Source organism: Tursiops truncatus, chromosome 9 (genome assembly GCF_011762595.2).
Source record: "Tursiops truncatus isolate mTurTru1 chromosome 9, mTurTru1.mat.Y, whole genome shotgun sequence".
Lineage (NCBI taxonomy): Eukaryota > Metazoa > Chordata > Mammalia > Artiodactyla > Delphinidae > Tursiops > Tursiops truncatus.
The window spans coordinates 65,438,859-65,458,559 of NC_047042.1; the positions used below are offsets into that span (position 1 = coordinate 65,438,859).

At 39.4% G+C, this 19,701-nt stretch overlaps 2 protein-coding genes across 4 annotated transcripts in view; one reads left to right on the forward strand and one right to left on the reverse strand.

Annotated features, from left to right (window-relative positions):
- Nucleotides 1-19,701, forward strand: part of GPR141 (G protein-coupled receptor 141) — a 182,518-nt gene that overhangs the window by 11,966 nt on the left and 150,851 nt on the right. The gene's annotated exons all lie outside the window — the stretch shown is intronic.
- The window catches only part of LOC109548348 (THAP domain-containing protein 5), a 217,697-nt gene that overhangs the window by 11,102 nt on the left and 186,894 nt on the right, over nucleotides 1-19,701 (reverse strand). Inside the window, exons 5-6 of one of the 2 annotated variants that reach the window (XR_004528162.2) lie at nucleotides 17,464-17,651; nucleotides 16,326-16,394 (exon numbers count right to left, since the gene is read on the reverse strand). The exons of the other annotated variant lie outside the window; for it this stretch is intronic. The gene's annotated coding sequence lies outside the window, so the exon portion shown is untranslated. The remainder of the gene's footprint in view (nucleotides 1-16,325; nucleotides 16,395-17,463; nucleotides 17,652-19,701) is intronic. 2 annotated transcript variants of the gene reach the window in all.

Consider the following 19,701-nt stretch of genomic DNA (forward strand, 5'->3'; position numbering starts at 1 on the left):
CTAATGTGGAGTAGCAAGGATTAAGTAATGGAAGGGCTTTTGTTTTTGTTCAGCTACACAACTAAAGGAAAGATATTTTATTATCCCCATTTTAAAGATGAAGCAGAGACTCAAAGAGGTTAAGTGACTTGCCAAATTTATACACCTGTAAAGTGACAGATGCAAATTGAAAGCAAATTTCTCAATCCAGAGCCAGGATCATTCTGCTATAGTAGAAGTCCACACCGCATCTCTCTAGCGGACCTTCTGGAGACTGTTGAAGACCTAAGTTTGAAGCCCTCAGATGACTAACTGTATTTCGAGAAAAGTGCCTTGGCAGTCATTGATATGAAAAAGAATTGGTATATTACTGTGTATTACTAACCTACAGAACACAGAACCTGCACTAATTTAACATTAGGCACAGACTTATGGAGTGCTGTTTTGCATCAGGGACTGTGTATAAACAAGCCCTGGCCCTTGTCCTGTTTTACTTCATTCCTTATAGGAAGGAAAGAGGAGAATTGAACCATTCTATTTTGTGAAGTTTACTTTAAATAAGATTTGCTTTAGAAATCACCACTGTGATAACAATCTTACAAGCATCACCAGGATAGGATGACATATGGATTAAAGTGAAGGAGGCACTCTAAATGTAGGGTATTTAAGTATATTATGAAACCATTTCAAAGTTCATAAATACAGATTTACTTCATGGTACTTAATCACTTCACAGTATTTCATCTTATGAATTGTTGGAAGTTTAGTTTTTACGTTTTCTTTATTATATATGGCAGTTCAATGAACACTTTGAACATACAACTCTAAACACTTTCCCTATTATTTCTTTAATAAATTTCTAGGAGTGAAATTGTAGGGCCAGAAGATGGATGTATTATGTATGTTGCTGCATTATCACCAAATTGCCCTCTGGAAATATTGTGCCAAAACAATGAACTCATAACTGAGCTTTCTGCTTCTAGTTGGTCTCTCTTTCCAATCCAAACTGTACATTCCCAGGCTAATGTTCCCAATAAGCTACTCTATTCATGTCTAAAACCTTTAGATTACCCATTATCTACAAATAATTCTAACTTCTAACACTAATGCCTTCTGCTGTCAGGCTAGCCCATCTCTTACAGTTTCATCTCTGCTACTTTTCTATATGATTGCCAGGATTTAGTCAAATATTTCACCAAACAGGCACATACTACAAAAGAAAGGCCTGTGTTCCCTTAACATCAGTCCCATGAACACTTTCAATTTATTGATCTCTTCACTCATCCTCACCTATTTTATTTCTTTCTCTCAGAAAGAATTATTGACCCTACTTCATTCCATATTTTAGTTTAAGTTTAAATATTTAAATTTAAACATAAAGAAACTTAAAGTTGTATCAGTTAAACCCAGGAGACCACTGAGGAGGGTCTTCCAGGAGTCCAGGAGCTGACTGAAAATGTCTTTCCCTCTAATCCATCCTCCTCCCTACCACTAGATCTTGATTTCTAAGATGCAGATCTGATTATGTCACTTTTTTTAAGCCTCCAATAGTTCATCGCTACGTACTAACAAGAATGTGAAGTATGAACCGTACACAGCCCTTACCAGCACACTTTTCACCCTCATCTGCCAGAAGAGAGGCATACATGTGTCTGGAAACTCCACACCCACCTGAACCCTCTTCCTCCCAAAGAGATGCTTTAATGCATCTCTGCCTCTGCTTCCTGTCCATCCTGTGGACAGGAAGCAGAGACACAATTGAAAGGCAAACTGTTAGTGAGGGAGATATTTTGAAATATTTGTTAATAGGTATGATATTGATATACAATTAACTGAAACACATCATTAAAACACTAAAACTCCAAAAAGCAAATGAGCAATGATATTAACAGATAATTTATAAAAGAAGAAATGCAGGTGGCTTATGGAACATTAATGGAATTTAAATAAAATCTCAAAGAATTCAAATAACTATGACTAATTGTTTTCCTCATCAAACTAACAAATGTATATTTTTTAAAGTTGGGATTATAGTGGTCCAAAGTTTAATGAGACAGACACTCCTATACATTCCTTGAAGAAGTAGAAATTGCTGCAGTCTTTCTGGAAAGTGATCTGACAAGAGCCTTAAAAACGTTCATATCTTTTGACCCTGAAGTTTCACTCGCTCCTGGTGATGTATACTTAAGGAGATAATAAGGGATAGAGACAAACATGAGGGCTTCCCTGGTGGTGCAGTGGTTAAGCATCCGCCTGCCAACGCAGGGGACACGGGTTCGAGCCCTGGTCTGGGAAGATCCCACATGCCGTGGAACAACTAAGCCCGTGCGCCACAACCCCTGAGCCTGTGCTCTAGAGCCCACGAGCCACAACTACTGAGCCCATGTGCCACAACTACTGAAGCCCATGTGCCTAGAGCCCATGCTCTGCAACAAGAGAAGTCACCGCAATGAGAAGCCCACGCACTGCAACAAAGACCCAACGCAGCCAAAAATAAAAATAAAATAAATTTATAAAAAAAGACAAACATGATTGGCACAAATGTGTTTATTCCAGCTTAGCTTATAGCTACAACAATCAAAAGTTGCATGAAACTCAAATGGTCAACAATAGGGCAATGCTTTAATAAGTTACAGTTCATCCATCCATATAATGGAGTATAAATGATCATTAAAATGGCCTGTATATATGAAGAATTTTTAATGATGTTAGAAATTATATCATGTGGTATGAAACACTACATATCATTGAATGAAAAAAAGAGATAGATGTTTGTATGTACATTATATTTCAACTGTACAAATGCATATCCAAAAATATCAATGCTCTCTAAGGATGAATTGTGTGTGTTTGTTTTACTTCTTTTGTTTGTAATTTAAACACCAGGCACGTATTTCCTTAAAAATTGCAAAAAAAGTTTTTAAACTATGCCTTGTATTCATTCATCCTAATGTCACTCTTATGTCTATCACTCCTATGGTGCTCAACAGATAAGCCAAAGAACTCATCTCTCCATGAAGATCATAAATTCCCCAAGAGCTTGAGCCTCTTCTTTTGCAATGCTGAGTGCTCAGAAAAACTCAAAACCATTTGTGAGATGACTAACTGCATGTATGATTGAATGACTGTCTGCCTTAAACATCTCTTAGAGTTGAGTTGTGTCACTTTGCTCTCTTAATGCATAGAGCCATATTTGAAGAGCCATATGGGTTCTGTTTTAAGGGGGCATCCATCCTGTGTATGCTCACACTTCCTGTGTATCATTTCTTGATGTTTATGCATTTGGTGATCTCTTTAGGTAATGCATGTGACTCAACTTTTCTACCTGGATGTTGCCTTAACTACTGATGGAAGTTTGTCAAATGTTTGGGGAACCTACTTTCTTTTTAAACATGCCTAGAAGCTACTGCTATAAGCACATTTTCATAAATCCAGTAGATAAAGCATGTACTACTACTTTTACTCAGACACTTCTCTTATGAATATCTGGGGCATATTGTAAGAGACTTTATTTAGAATATTGTCTTCAGTATTCCAAATTTAGTAGGAAGTTCACAGCGTTTCCTAAATCCCTTTCCTTCTAGCACTAAAAAAAAGGGAAGGAATCATACCTAAGGCCTCCATTCATTTATTCTTAGCTACCAGCAGAATTATTTAAATTACTACTAAGGATTATTCAACAAAGCCATTCATCTTGTTACCAAAATTATTAGTGAATTGAGAAAGACCATTTTTCTTTAAATGAGGATGGCTAAGATTCCAGTGTTTATCCTAAGCCATTAATAACTTCTTTCTTATCTCCACCTCTTGTTTTGCAAAGGTTGGGAATGCAGACGTTGGAGTTAGAACTTGGGTCTTCATTCTGCCTCTACCACTCACTAGCTCTGTGGTCTGGTGTAATCTCTTAACTCTCTTGGATTCCTCATCTATGAAATGGGATAGTCAGAGTATCTGTCTCATAGGGTTGTTAGGAGTATTGAATAAATTAATATTTTAGTTGGAAAATTATAATTCCCTTTAAGATGTCAGCTATTGTTAATTTAGCTGTGTAGGATAGTACAGAAATGAACGAAAAAACACTGTAACCAAGCAAGGGCTCATGTGCCCACGGCACAGAAAGCTAAACTCTGACGGCAGGTGTTTGCAGCAAAATCAGGATTTATTGCAGGGCGCCAAGCAAGAGAGTGGGAGACAAGCCTCAGATCCACTCCAACTTGGTCTTTGAGTTAGGGATTTTTTAAAGGGGAAGAACAAAGAGGCTGGGGTACTCATCGTCTTGTGACATTTCTTAGGTGTAGTTTTGGGAGTCAAGATGCCTGCAGTTTAGGGGTCTCTGGTCTGGTGGTTCATGACCAGGGGGCACGGCGGGGTGGGTCTGTTAGCTCGTCTTACCCAGGAGAAGCAACCTGAGTCTCAGTACATTAACAGTGTTATCAACACCAGCAGTGTTATTCATCTTACACTGGATGTTTAGCATTCAGTTAGCACAGGATTGAGGTCAGAGTGGATAAGAAAAGGAATAAAATTTTGGATAAAGAAGTTAATCATAAACTTGGCAGGGGAACTCAGTCTCAGGGGAACTTGGTTTCAATACGTGATTAAAAGAAGACTTCTCCCAACCACACCATTTCTTGTAAATATTGCTGTTTGGTCAGTTGATTCTTGCTACTTTTTTTTTTTTTTTGCGGTTACGCGGGCCTTTCACTGTTGTGGCCTCTCCCGTTGCGGAGCACAGGCTCCGGACGCACAGGCTCAGTGGCCATGGCTCACGGGCCCAGCCGCTCTGCGGCATGTGGGACCCTCCCAGACCGGGGCACGAACCCGGGTCCCCTGAATCGGCAGGCAGACTCTCAACCACTGCGCCACCAAGGAAGCCCTCTTGCTATATTTTGAGCAGTAGTGAAGAAGTATTATAGTGTGTTCAAAACCTTATGTCCTGTATGTATTATGGAGATAGGTAGAAAGTGACTTCTCTGCTCCCCTTCACAGCATAATTTGTCTTGAAGGCCAACTCCCTCACTGTCTCTACTTTCTCACTTCCACCGTCTCTACAATCCATGCCAACCTGACTTCTGTTCCCACCACCCCATCAAAACTGCTTTTGACAAAGCGGCCAACCACCTGGGATTTATCAACACAGAAGGACATCTTCTATCTTCCTTCACTCACTCTGCCAGCATCATTCCACACAGCAGGCTGTTTCCTCCTTCTAAAATACTCTCCTTTTGTTTCCCTTCAAGTCACACTCCCCCAACATTACTGGCTTCTCTTTCTTGGACTCCTGTGCTAGTTTTCCCTCTTCCATCTGACCTCTGAATGATTGGTTGCCTCAGGACTTGACCTGGGTCCTATTCCATTTCTTCCAAAATAATCTTTTACTATGCCATAGCCTGAAATACCATTAGATGCGACTATCTCCTAAATTAAATCTCTGAGCCAGACATTTCTCATGAAGTGTGAATTCATAAATCTGCCTACCTACTTGATTGTTCCACTTTCAAACACACTGTGTCTAAAACCTACCCCCAGCCCCGGAAACACACTCCACACCCCACCTTCTTCCCAACCCTGGTAAACAGCACCACTATCCACCCAAAATATGTCTTGCAACAATCCACTTTCACGGTGACCTTTTAAAAATAGAAATGAGGTAATGTCACTTCCCAATTTAAAACTCTTGAGTGGGAACTCATGGCCAATGGAATTAAAACAAAATTCCCTGCTGGCTGCAGGGCCAGCGTTATCGGGGTCCCCCTGCCTGACTTCAACTCATACCACTCTTCTCCACTGGGGGTGATTCTCACCCTCTGCTCCAGGCACACTGGCCTTTTCCTTGAACAGAGCAAGCTTGTGCCTTCCTCAGGGCCTTTGTACGTGCTATTCTGTCTGCCTGGAAGGCGCTTACCTGGTTCTCCGCGTGGTGAGCTCCTTCTTATATTTCAGACCTTGGCCTTAGATTCCCCTCAAGTAGGCCTGCCTTGATCACCTATCAGAACAGACCCTTCCTATCTAAACAGACACTGCACGTATTCATTCTATTTTGGTCACAGCTCTATCAAAACTAATCTTTATCTTATTAGACAAGCTTGGGAGTTACTTGAGGACAGTACCTTGTCACTGTTACTTGCCTGTTCAATGCTGTACCCTGGGGGTCTGGTAGAGGACTTTGCACATGGTCAACTCTCAGTAAATTGGGTTTATTGAATATTTGTATGTCATAGTGTTCTAAGAAGGGGGCTGGGTGTGAAGGAGACAGGCGCTGCCCTGCTGGAGAAGCATTAGCATAATGACCATACAGTGTGCAATGAAAACTCATAGGGAAAGAAGCTTCATCAAAGAGGTGACATTTGAATTCAGATGAGTATAAATATGATGGGGGGAAAGGAAGGGAAAGGAGGCTTGGGCCAAGTGAACAGCATGAGTGAAGGCCTGGAGCTGTGAAAAAGCATGTCATGTTTAAATTATTAGCTCAGGTTTTCTGAAGAAAGTAAAATTAATGCAGCTATATAGAAATTGGGGGAAGAAAAGTCAGGACCTAAATAAAGTCAGATGATGGAAAAAGTTTTAAATGTAAGCAAAAAAAATACAATTTTACAACTATGGTACATTTAAGCTACTGGTAATTAAAAGCATTTATAGTAACAAACACCACCTGGGTTTTGCAGGTGTGAGTAAACTTTAAAAAAAATTGGAGGGAGGAATAGTTTGAAATTGCCCAAGATGCAACTAAAGAAAGCTGAAGCTGTGAGTTCAATGCCTTTTGTCCAATAATGGGAATGAACATGGTGATGGCAACAACCATGTGGCAGAATAATTTCATTTACATCATTTCATTTCACTTCAATGGAACAATCATATACTCAGGTTCTGGGGTAGGTAGTGGGAATCGGAAAAAAAAAAAATCTTGGGCCTCCAAGAGACCATAGTCTAATCAAAGACAAAGGCACACAAAGAATTGCCAATCTAGAATTTAAAGAAAAGAAGAACCTTCTATATAACCTCAGTAAATGTTCAAAATAGTTATCTAAAGCAATTCAGATTATTTTTTTCCAAAAATCCAATTGAAGTTTGCACTAAGACCATTTTCTCATAGGCTTTTTAATTGAGTCTGCCCATGAGGGCCGTTCCGATGGTGAATTGCACAGAATAAACAAATGCTGGTCATGGAAACTGGTTGGAAAATGCCAATGAATTTCTTTTCATTTATGTATGAGAGACATCTCTTTTTTAAGAATAAAACATTTTATATTAAAAGTTAATATAAAATTAACTATATTTATTTATTATATAAATATAATATATATATTTATATTATATAAATATATATAATTTGTATTATTATTTTAAACCACTATGGAGAACAGTATGGAGGTTCCTTAAAAAACTACAAATAGAACTACCATATGACCCAGCAATCCCACTACTGGGCATATACCCTGAGAAAACCATAATTCAAAAAGAGTCATGTACCAAAATGTTCATTGCAGCTCTATTTACAATAGCCAGGAGATGGAAAAAACCTAAGTGTCCATCATCAGATGAATGGATAAAGAAGATGTGGCACATATATACAATGGAATATTACTCAGCCATAAAAAGGAACAAAATATTTGTCTTTCTCTTTCTGACTTACTTCACTCTGTATGACAGACTCTAGGTCCATCCACCTACTGAGGTACAAATAATTCAATTTCATTTCTTTTTATGGCTGAGTTGCTTCCATGTCCTGACTATTGTAAAAAGTGCGGCAATGAACATTGTGGTACATGACTCTTTTTGAATTATGGTCTTCTCAGGGTATATGCCCAGGAGTGGGATTGCTGGGTCATTTGGTCATTCTATTTTTAGTTTTTTAAAGGAACCTCCATACTGTTCTCCATAGTGGCTGTATCAATTTACGTTCCCACCAACAGTGCAAGAGGGTTCCCTTTTCTCCACACCCTCTCCAGCATTTATTGTTTGTAGATTTTTTGATGATGCCCATTCTGACTGGTGTGAGGTGATACCTCATTGTAGTTTTGATTTGCATTTCTCTAATGATTAGTGATGTTGAACATCCTTTCATGTGTTTGTTGGCAATCTGTATATCTTCTTTGGAGAAATGTCTGTTTAGGTTTTCTGCCCATTTTTGGATTGGGTTGTTTGTTTTTTTGATATTGAGCTGCATGAGCTGCTTGTATATTTTGGAGATTAATCCTTTGTCAGTTGCTTCATTCGCAAATATTTTCTCCCATATGAGGGTTGTTTTTTCATCTTGTTTATGGTTCCCTTTTCTGTGCAAAAGCTTTTAAGTTTCATTAGATCCCATTTGTTTATTTTTTTTAATTTCCATTTCTCTATGAGGTGGGTCAAAAAGGATCTTCCTGAGATTTATGTTATAGAGTGTTCTGCCTATATTTTCCTCTAAGAGTTTTATAGTGTCTGGCCTTACATTTAGGTCTTTAATCCATTTTGAGTTTTTTAATAGGCATTTTAAAAACTAAAACCAGGATCATATTGTGATACGTTTGCATTTATCTTCCCTGATTTGCAGGTCATGTATTGTGCATTTCATGTTGCTGTTGGTTGTCTTTAACCTTTTTTTTTTTAAATAACATTAAAAACTGTAATCTTCTTACATCAAATCAAGAATGGATAGCAATCTTCTGAGTCCTCATATGATATGTGGGATTTAAAACCTTTTTCCTACTTTAATTGCCCTAATTCTTGGGGGGTTTTTTGTTGTTTTTTTTTTTTTTAGTTCTTGGGTTTTATAACACAATTTTAAGTTTTTGACTTAAATTTTAAGAATTAAATTATTCTTTTGTCATATATACTTTCTTTTTCAAAAAGTATTTTTGGACTTGTCTTTGATATTGTAACTAAATTCTCAACAGTTATTTGCACTAAGTGGTTCCTGTCGTTATCAGCTGACTTTTCACACCATAAAATCTAGTCACAGATTAGTGTCACAGAGGCTAACCTGATTTTTATCCTTTGCACATAACCCACTTTTTGGCTTATAGGCTTATATATTTTTTTTCCTTTCTTGTAGTTCTTGTATATCAAGTATTTTGTGAAGATGCACTAAATTTTCTAGGAATGTGATGAAGGCTACCGAGTCAAATTCCCCAGTTTTTTTGGTCTGGGGAAGTGGTACACATTTCTGTCTGATTCTTGCTCTTGTTCTGTCATTGTGTTTCCTTCCTCAGGTCCACCACACAATTTCTCGGCTGACTCTCTGTTCTCTGTCCTAGATATTTATCATCCTCTTTCTTATCATTTTTTATTTCTTTATTTTCTTTCTGTTTTCCTGAAGAGTTTCTAAATCTTGCCTCCTCTACACTGATTTGATTTTCTGACAGTTTCAGTTTTTTCCCAGTAATTGTTGTGGTTCAGATTTCTGCTATCATTACATTTTTAGTTTTCTTGAACACCTTCTTTATCTCACCCAGTCCCCTTTTCATCTCAGACTCTTCTATTCCTATTTTTTTCCTGCTTCATTTCCACAAAAGTTGTATCTTTCATCCTGTTAAGGTTGACAGTTTTTAACAATTTCCTTTCGTTTCTGAAATAAAGCCATTTCAGAGGCTTATTTTTCAGCATCGGGTCTGACATCCTTTATTCATTGTTAATACATTTTCTCCATGGGCATATTTTGCTTCTGTTTTTGCTTTGCTTGTCTATCCATCCCAGAGAACGATAAATCTATATACCCTCTCTTGGGTTCCAGCAACCAGGGCGTAAACAGTTCAAGAAGAAAGCAAGCTCTTCTTACCGTTCGGCAAACTGGTATTCATTGAATGAGCCACTGATAATATTTTTCAATTCAACTCCATCAGCCTTAGTGCTAGAGAGAATTCTTTCCAAACTCCAGTAATATGCTGTAGGAAATCTTAATTTTTAGTGTGGTTGAACATTCCCCCTTCTTTTGACATCTTCATCTGTATTTTATTTTTGGAAGTTAAGAGCCGCTTGGGGCCAATAACCTGATGTCATTTTTTTTTTCACTCCAGCAAAGTAATTTCCTGCAGACCCGTTTCTCCAAGGCTCTGAACTTCTATTGACTGATAAGAGCTTCTACTATTGATGTACTAGGCTGGATTTTCACCTTGTGATGGAGAGAAAATCTCCCTGTTCTCATCCACAGTTCCTAAACCATCCTTTTCCTTCATATTGTGATAAGTTAACCGTCAATAATGAAATATAAAGCACCCTTCTCCTGAAGCATTTTTCTTAGTATTCAGAGAGGGCAAATCCCCAGGGTAAGGATGAAGATGGTTCCCAAGAAATAGAAGCAGTTTATTCGCGTTCACTGTGGGACCCTTTTTGGTTTTGAATTTATAGGGAGCCTGACCTTCCAAAAACTGGAGTTCTGTGCTATGATGGAAGTCACCAAGTGAAATGCTTTACTAGTCTCATAAACTCAATCTATGCAAGTGCCTCTTGTATGAACCTTGTCTTTTATTTTCTGTGTTCTGATGCTTTCATTTCTAGGGCCTTGCTGACCTTGGAGGGACTACCCCTCCCAGGGCTAGCCGATTCCTAGAGATAGTGAACAACTGGACAGTTAGCACGCCTTTCAAATGCAAAGCAACCAATCCGGAGCCCTTATCCCCAGTCACTGCCTTTATCCAGCTTTCACATTCTGGGCCACTGTCCACTTGCCCTCATCTCCACAGGGTCAGGTACTAGAAAACTGACAGACTAGGAACTGACTCTGTGCCCCAGAGCCCATTGAAATTGTCCAAATTAGCCAATCCTAAGTCCATGTACCATGCCAGACCCATTCCTTCCTTCAGAAATCATAGTAAAGGCTCTTGCTCACAATTTTCCCCTCTCCCTCTGCCTCCTGACCAACCCTGGTGCTTCCCTATGTAGCCCTCCATGATGTAGTATGCCCCTCTTCTTGGCATCTGTGAGTATAACAAACTATTTTTACAGTGGCAGTTGTCTTCTGATCTGGAGGCCTTACCATACTTAAAGCATAATAAAACCTATATTTGAAAGCACCTTTAAATGACAGAATTAAAACTATTTTAGGGGCTTCCCTGGTGGCGCAGTGGTTGAGAGTCCGCCTGCCGATGCAGGGGACACGGGTTGGTGCCCCAGTCCGGGAGGATCCCACATGCCGCGGAGTGGCTGGGCCCGTGAGCCATGGCCGCTGAGCCTGTGCGTCCGGAGCCTGTGCTCCGCAACGGGAGAGGCCACAACAATAAGAGGCCCACGTACCGCAAAAAGGAAAAAAAAAACAAAACTATTTTAGCCTCCTACTTTATGTTTATTCCTCAAAGCTGAGGAAGTCAAGGAATAATTTAGAGATAAGAGTCATAGGAGTTGGGACAGGGAGAAAAGAGAAAGAAAGAAGGCCCCAGAGCTACCTTTAACGCCATGTGGACTTCAATCTCCAATCAGTACTCATGACATCAGTGCCCTTTCCTAAAATAAGTAGGTTCTAGAATCAACACCAGGAGGTTAGTGAGTCTTCCCTACTTTGTCTGGATAGCGGGAGGCAGGTGGTGTAAGTGTGCAGATGGCGGTGTCCACACTGGCAGGTGGAGAGGTGTGTGCAAAGCACACTATCGTGCGGGTTGGTCTCCCTAGTGCTTTCCGCTCACCATGTTTCCCCCACACTTCGTTCAGTTCACCTCTCTTTAGTCTCTAACCTTTCTATTCTGACTTTAAACACAGTATTTCTTTTGTTCCCACTGAATTCTGTATTTTTTCACAAATTGAATTCTCCCAAGGGCTTCAATTAATACATGGCTTTAAGAAGTAATTATTTTGTTTTTGCTGTCAGCAGCACTGACAGGGAACCCAGCTCTGCTCTGGCAAATGAGCAGACTTGCTGGCACTGGCTTCCGGTGGGCAGGGAGAGGATGCGGGGCTGACTCCTTGAAGGTCACGAATAAACAAAGTTCCTTTTTATTTTAATTCTTTTGCTGTTAAATGGACTATTCTTTCTTTCATCAAGCTCCTACTTTTATTCCTCTAAGTTCTTGGTGAATTTCATGATTAAATTCTTTATGAAATTATTTATCCATCAATTATTAAAGAATCCCATGCCTAAATTCTCTTCAAAAACTAAAGTGCAAGTGTGATTAGAAGCCAATTGAGGTCCTACTGATTTTTTTAAAACTAATTACATACAAACATTTAAACAGTGAATATTCACTGAGTGTTTACGCTATGGCCAGGCACTGTTCTAGGTACTGGGTGCACATCAGTGAACAAAATAGAATTCTTTCTATCATCATTTAAATTTAAGATAATTTCACCATAGTGTTGGCACATAGAAGCAATATTGCCAAAAATATAGAGATAAAAATCTAAATATCCAATTTTTTTCTACCTAGGTTGCTCTGAAAAGATTGACTTATTCTAATGCTTTGACCTCCCAGATGGAGTACGGCAAAAGAGCACTTGTCCAAGTTATGGCTGGGAGAGACTCAGATCCCTAAGTCAGGGTGGAAGGCATAAGGTTTTTTCATTGGTTCTGCCAAAGCTGGTTTCTTCCCTACAAATATTGAACACCACTAATGAGTTAGTGCAGTTGCCATACATACTCTGGTAATGGGTGGGTTGTCTGTCTGAGGGGTCATTGTTCTGAGTCCCCATGGGTATTTTAGTGGGAAGCTGGGTGAGGCCAAGTCAGAAACTGCTAGTTAGGTTCCACATGAAACCAGCAATGGCTGGTTTTGGTAGTTAGATTTTCAAAAGCCTGTTTATTCTGCAAACAGCAGGTAGTCCATTAATATTAGAAACCCCATAGTCTAAAGCTACATGATGAAAATCTAGCTTTATCTCTGACCTAAGACGATCGTTTTTTAAGAGCCAGAAAATCTTCTTGGTATGTGTTTGTGTTGGAAGGATTAGGGAGAATCATGTTTCCTGAAGGAAACATCAAGGTGTTAGGGCATTTTGTTTTTATTAGTAGCTGGTCAAAAGTGACTAGAAAGATAGGCTGTCTCTCATGGTTGGAAGTGTTAGTATTGTCTAGCCAAAAAAACTAAGTCAAGGATGAGGGAAGGGCAGGAACTCCTGACCTGAAGCATGGCAGATACCTGCATTGTGCCAGGCACAGAGGTGATGCTTTGTGAGTGAATAAATGTTGACTTGTTCTCGAGAGTATGCAAAATGCCTCCAGGACCCTCCCAGAAATATTTTGGGTGAGGCTCCTTTGTAGGAAGCAGGTCTTCTGTGAGCTGGTGAGGTTTCCTCTGTGAGTGATATCAGGACCTGAATGCGATCTATTTTTTGCCAAAAACCTTGTGAGGATGCTTCTGTGAATTAATAGGGTCTAGGTCCCTAGGTTTCAATACTTGTTTTAGCCAAAAATCTGCTAAATCTCTTCTTTAAGCGGAAACTCTGTATTTAGAACAGGTAGAAGCAGAGATTCTCTGGGGGAGGCCCTGAAGCATATCCTCCTGGGCTCTCTCCCCACAGTAACCTCCACAGGGCACAGTTTGAAAATACTGGCCTAGAGATCCATTCTGGGCTAATTAGATTCCCTGAACAGGTTGAAGTATATTTAATCTTTGCCCTTACTATCCCTGATTCAGGAGTTAAGATTTGGTCATTTGATCTCATTCTCGAGATTCACTGATTTCCTAATCAAATTCTGGGAGATTACTCAACAAAAATACTATCAGAGGTTGAACGCTGTGACGAATGCCCCCTGGTAGTCGGCCATTTGACACCAACTTCGCTTTGAGGCTTCCAATTTTCAAGACAAATGTATGGAGGATCAAAGTTCTGCTTGAGGAAGAAAATCTCACATATGTAAGAGCCCAACATTGAAATTCACATCATGGTGCATGAGCTTTAGGGGATGGATTAGAGGTTGGGATGGGGTTTCATGTGAGCATTTTCTTTTCATTTTGTTCTATCATCGAATTCACTAACAATTTCATTGATACGGCTTTATTTGATAGTTTGAGCTTCTAACAGAGTCCAAGATCATGCTGATTGCTTCATTTTCCTTTTTCTTCTCTCTTTCTTCTTTTTTTTTCTTTTGCAAAGTGTTATTGAAATAATAATTCACATACATTACCCATTTAAAGTACGCAATTCAGTGGGTTTTGGTATATTCACAGAGTTGTGCAACCACCGTAATAGTCAATTCTGGAACATTTTTCATCACTTCAAAAGGGAACCCCACATCTTTTTAGCTGTCACGATTATATTCTCCACAGACCTAAGCAAACACTACTCAACTCTCTATCTCTAGGAATTTGCCTATGTAGACATTTTATATAAATGGAATCATATGACATGTGGTCTTTTGTGACTGGCTGCTTTTACTTAGCACAATGTTTTCAAGGTTTATCCACGATATAGCATGAAATCAGTACTTCATTCCTTTTTATGGCTGATTAATATCCCATTGTATGGATAACCACATTTTGTTTGTCCATTCATCAGTTGATGAATATTTGGGTTGTTTCTACATTTTGGCTATTATCAGTAACGCTACTATTAATATTTGTGTACAAATTATTGTGTGGACATGTGTTTTCATTTATCTCGGGTATATATCTGGAGTGGAATTACTGAGTCAAATGTCAATTCTATGTTTCACTGTCTGGGGAACTGCTAAACTGTTTTCCAAAGTAGCTGCACCATTTTACATTCCCACTAGCAGTGCATGAGGGTTGCATTTTCTCCGTATCCTCACCCACACTTATTATTACCTGACTTTTGAGTTACAGGCATATCTCATTTTATTGTGCTTTACAGAGAGTGCATGTTTAAACATTGAAAGTTTGTGGCAACCCTGAGTTGTCAGATGATTAGCAATGAAGTATTTTTAAATTAAGGTGTGTACATTGTTTTTTAGACATAATGCTATTGCACACTTAATAGACTACAGTGTAGTGTCAACATAACTTTTACATGTACTGGGAAATCAAAAAAATTGTGTGACTCCCTTTATTGAGCTAATCACTTTGTCTCAGTGGTCTGGAGTCAAACCTGCAATATCTCCAAGGTATGCCTTTATTGCCATTCTAGTGAATGTGAAGTGGTATCTCACTGTGGTTTTGATTTGCATTTCCCTAATGACTAGTGATGTTGGGCATCTTTTCATGTGCATACTGGCCATTTGTTTATCTTCTCTGGAGAAATGTCTATTCAGATGCTTTGCCAATTTTTATTATTATTAATTTTTTTTAGAAGATGGGGGTAGGAGTTTATTAATTAATTAATTTATTTTTGCTGTGTTGGGTCTTCGTTTCTGTGTGAGGGCTTTCTCTAGTTGTGGCGAGCGGGGGCCACTCTTCATCGTAGTGCACGGGCCTCTCACTATCGCGGCCCCTCTTGTTGCGGAGCACAGGCTTCAGACGCACAGGCTCAGTAGTTGTGGCTCATGGGCCCAGTTGCTCCGCGGCATGTGGGATCCTCCCAGACCAGGTCTCGAACCCATGTCCCCTGCATTAGCAGGCAGATTCTCAACCACTGCACCACCAGGGAAACCCCAGATGCTTTGCCAATTTTTAATTGGGTTACTTGTTATTACTGAGTTATAAGGGTTCTTTGTATATTCTAGATGCAAGGCCCTTATCAGATACATGATTTGCAAATATTTCCTCCCATTCTGTGGGTTGTCTTTTCACTTTCTTGATAGTGTCTTTTGAAAGTACCTAATTAATTTCAAAGAAGCCCAACGTATCTATTTTTTCTTCTTACCTTGCTTATGTTTTGGGGTCATATCTAAGAATCCATTGTCCAACCCAAGGTCACAGAGATTTACCCTTATGTTTCCTTGTGTGAGTTTTATAGTTTTGGCTCTTACATTTAATCCTTTGATCCATTTGGAATTAATTTCTGTATATGGTTCTTGTTTTGTTATTTCTTTCTTCTTTCACTTTTAGGTCTTCAGAGATGCAAAATTCTAATTTGTTTAAGGCAAATTGGCTGAGTAATATGTGGAAGTATTAATAAACTGGTTATTAGTGTGCTGAAGGGGGAAATTTAGGCAATGGGGTTAGTTGGTTTTGAATTTGTATGATATATTATGTGATCTACACATCTAAAGCTTCCTGGATAAAATTGTGGTCAAATGATATTCAGAATTTCATCTTCACTCCCTCCTTGCAAATGAACACTTCTTCCATTTTACTTATTAATATTCATACCCTGTTTCCATTCTTGCTATACAAGCCATTCTGAACCATGCTGCTTACATAACCCAGCTTTTGTTTCTCATTAAAAAAAAAAAATCTCTTTTCTCCATAGGCATACTGTTTCACACACACACACACACACACACACACACACACAGATACACACACTGCTGCCTCTTCCCAATATGCTCATGTGTTTGCTGGCACAGATGTCCCTGCAATTCCCCTCTTCTTGTCACTCACCTTTCAAGTTATATACGCATCTGAGGTTTCTCTGTAATTTTTACAGTCACGGTTCAGCATGGGGGCAATCTGGATGATAAGAAAAAAAATCACAATGGAAAGGAAGGGCAAGATAACACACTAGAGTATTTAGTCATTCCTTTGTGTTTTAGTGTAGAAATGTAGGATTTAACCACGGAGTAAGCATAATGCGTAATTATCACATTGGGATGCTAAACACAGGCGCTGCATTCACTCTGTGCATAGAGTAAAATCTGGTTCATGGAAAAATGCAAAACCTGCATTTTTCCAACAAAATAATTGAGTGGGGGTGGAAGGAGACTGGCATTCTGATGATTTTTTCAGAATACTAATGCCCACCAGAGGCGGTGGCAGGGTTGGCAGGTCTCGACTGCATTATGCCAACAGAAAAGTGAGGGTATCGCCTCCCTCTTTAGATGTCTCTCTTTTTTTTTTTTTAGAAGATGTTGGGGGTAGGAGTTTATTAATTAATTTATTTATTTTTGCTGTGTTGGGTCTTCGTTTCTGTGTGACAGCTTTCTCTAGTTGTGGCAAGCGGGGGCCACTCTTCATCGCAGTACATGGGCCTCTCACTATCGTGGCCTCTCTCGTTGTGGAGCACAGGCTTCAGACGCGCAGGCTCAGTAGTTGTGGCTCACGGGCCTAGTTTCTCCGTGGCATGTGGGATCCTCCCAGACCAGGGCTCGAACCTGTGTCCCCTGCATTAGCAGGCAGATTCTCAACCACTGCGCCACCAGGGAAGCCCTAGATGTCTCTTATGGCAGCAGCCCAACAGGTACTTTTGACCAACCAACAAGTAATTCTTTTGTATCTCTATGGAGGAAAACATTGTCCAAGTGCTCAACAAGAACCCAGCCAGGAAAACTAAAGCAATACTCATGAAGTAATTGGAGGACAATTCAGCATCAGATTTTGTGATCCTGAATATGAGGGCTGAAAGAGTACAGAAGAGGGAGGTCAATGAGCCTTAGAGGTGGGAGTAGTGGGGTGTCAAGTAGCTTTCATGGAGAATGTGGGTTGGGATTGGGTTATGAAAAATGAAAACAATTTTTAAAAGTAAAAGGGAAAAAAGAGAGGGTACACCACATGCAAGAAAAGGACAGAAACTCAGCCTTACGATGGACCAGGCACTGGGCAGAGCCTTGTTATGATCTCACTTGGAATGCTGAACAATTCTGAAAGTGGGTGTAATTTCCTCTTCGAGTTTAATGACTTGATCCTGGTCACACATCTTCTAAGCAGTAACATGGTGTTTGAATCAAGAGTCCTGAGTCTTCCCCAGCAACACACCTTGTAGCTGCTGTCCTACAACCACAGAGACTGGAGTTATGATCAATGGTCTCTGGATCAGCTCTAATTCCTCCCTACCGCTCTCCCTCTGACCTACCAGACAACAAAGAGATTGATAATCACTGTTTCAGGTCATGAGTTCCCAATTTGCTGATCCTTAGAATTATTTTAGTAGTTAAAAAGAAAAAAAAAAAGCAGTGACCTGTTTCTAAACCCCCCTCCAGACCTAATGAAACCAACTATCCAGAGATAAGATGCTTGAGTCTTTTCCAGTTGTACTCCATCACCTCATAAGTACCTTGGATAAAGTGGGCATCAATAAATGGCTATCAAATGAATGAATAATTAATGCCTTAGCTAAATCACTGTTTTATCTACTAATTTGATGATTTTGAGTTCCTTGTTGCCTTGGTTTATTTCTTCTGTGTTACACCATGGTCATTCTTTTGTGGAAACATCTGTTTCTGAGTGATGAAAATGAGGACTTACAGGGTTTTTCCAGTCTGGAGTCCATTGTGAATGCAAAATACATTTTTAAAAATTGAAATACAATTGACATACGGTATCATATTAGTTTCAGGTGTACATCATAGTGATTCGATATTTATACACATTTCGACATGGTCATCACAATAAGTCTAGCTACCATCTGTCCCAAAGTACATTTGACCAGGACTTAGAGAAAGGCAGATGCATATCTCTAGAACTGAGTGAAAACACACCTCAACTTTCCTCTCCTTGTTACCCTGGCTGTCTTTTCATCCTAATCTAAAAAACCACTGTGTTAAGACCAGCCTTGACTGTTTCTCTTTTCCCAGAGTTAAACATCAGGGTTTTTTGGGGGTTTTTTTGTGTGTTTTTTTTTAACCCTCTTTACAATTGTTGTGCTATGGAATAGAAGAGTGATTGATAGACTCTTGCTGATTTTCCTAAACTGGCCCAAATCACCTCTGGTAGTTGAGTTTCATCGAGGGGAGGAAGATGGAGACAGGCAAGTAAACTTACTTGGTCTTTATTAATTCCATTTGTCATCTGATTTCTGTCAAGTTCTAGATGTTTGGGGTTGGATTGTGTTCATCAGGATGATTAAAACATTGCTTGATTTGGTTCCAAATTGAAGTGCTTGATAAAGTGGTCCTGTGATTTGCCCATCGCTTTCTTCCATCCACTTCAGCATGCTGCCAAGGCTTTTGCACTGTATCATCACATTCTCATATAGACAAGTGATTGGAGACATGTGACACCATGATTAGAAATACTGGAGTTCTCCAAGTTTGAGTGCTTCAGTCTTAGCCATAATAATTAGCGCAATAAAAACAGGAAAAGTCTAATTGAGATTCACCCCTCTTTAGCATCCAATGGATCTGAGATGATATTTCAGCCTTGCTTCATTTTCCCTTCTGCATTTATTATTCCATTATTATAAAATGTCACTTTGCCTATAAAATATTTTGCCTTGCTGTCAAGTTTTATTTGGTGCAGCTTTTAAGTCAGGAGCATTTGTGGCTGATCGCTCCAGTCTGTGCCAAAGGAATTTTCCAGGTTATAGTGTTTGTTAGTTTTGTAAATACAGACACTGTTTTTAAGGTAGTTTGGAAACAAACATTTGCTTAAAAGAAGTCATACTTAAGCAAAAGACACACATTCACAATTTTTCTTGGGTCTGAAGGGAACATCCTCTATCATATAAACTGAACTTTAAAAATTGCTTTTAGAATTGATTTGGGTGGAAGAAAAGGGCCAACGATCTATGCCATTCGTGGGACAGTTAGTCACCAGGGAGAAGAGCAAACTGTTTGGAACAAAAAGGAAAGAGTTCCTTAACAGCTTTAACACGCATGAGATGATTCAGTTTTGCCACGTTATCCTGGTCTGCTCCATTTTCCCACCCACCATTTCAATTTCAGTGACCTTTTCCTTATCATCCATCTTTGAAAACTGTCATCCAAATTTCCAGCTGCTTCTCCAGCATGTAAAACCCGAGCCAGCCTGGTGGAAGCTCCAACTGTTGCCCTTTCCTCCTACTGCTTCTTCCTACATAGAAACTCTTCATTAAATTAATTCT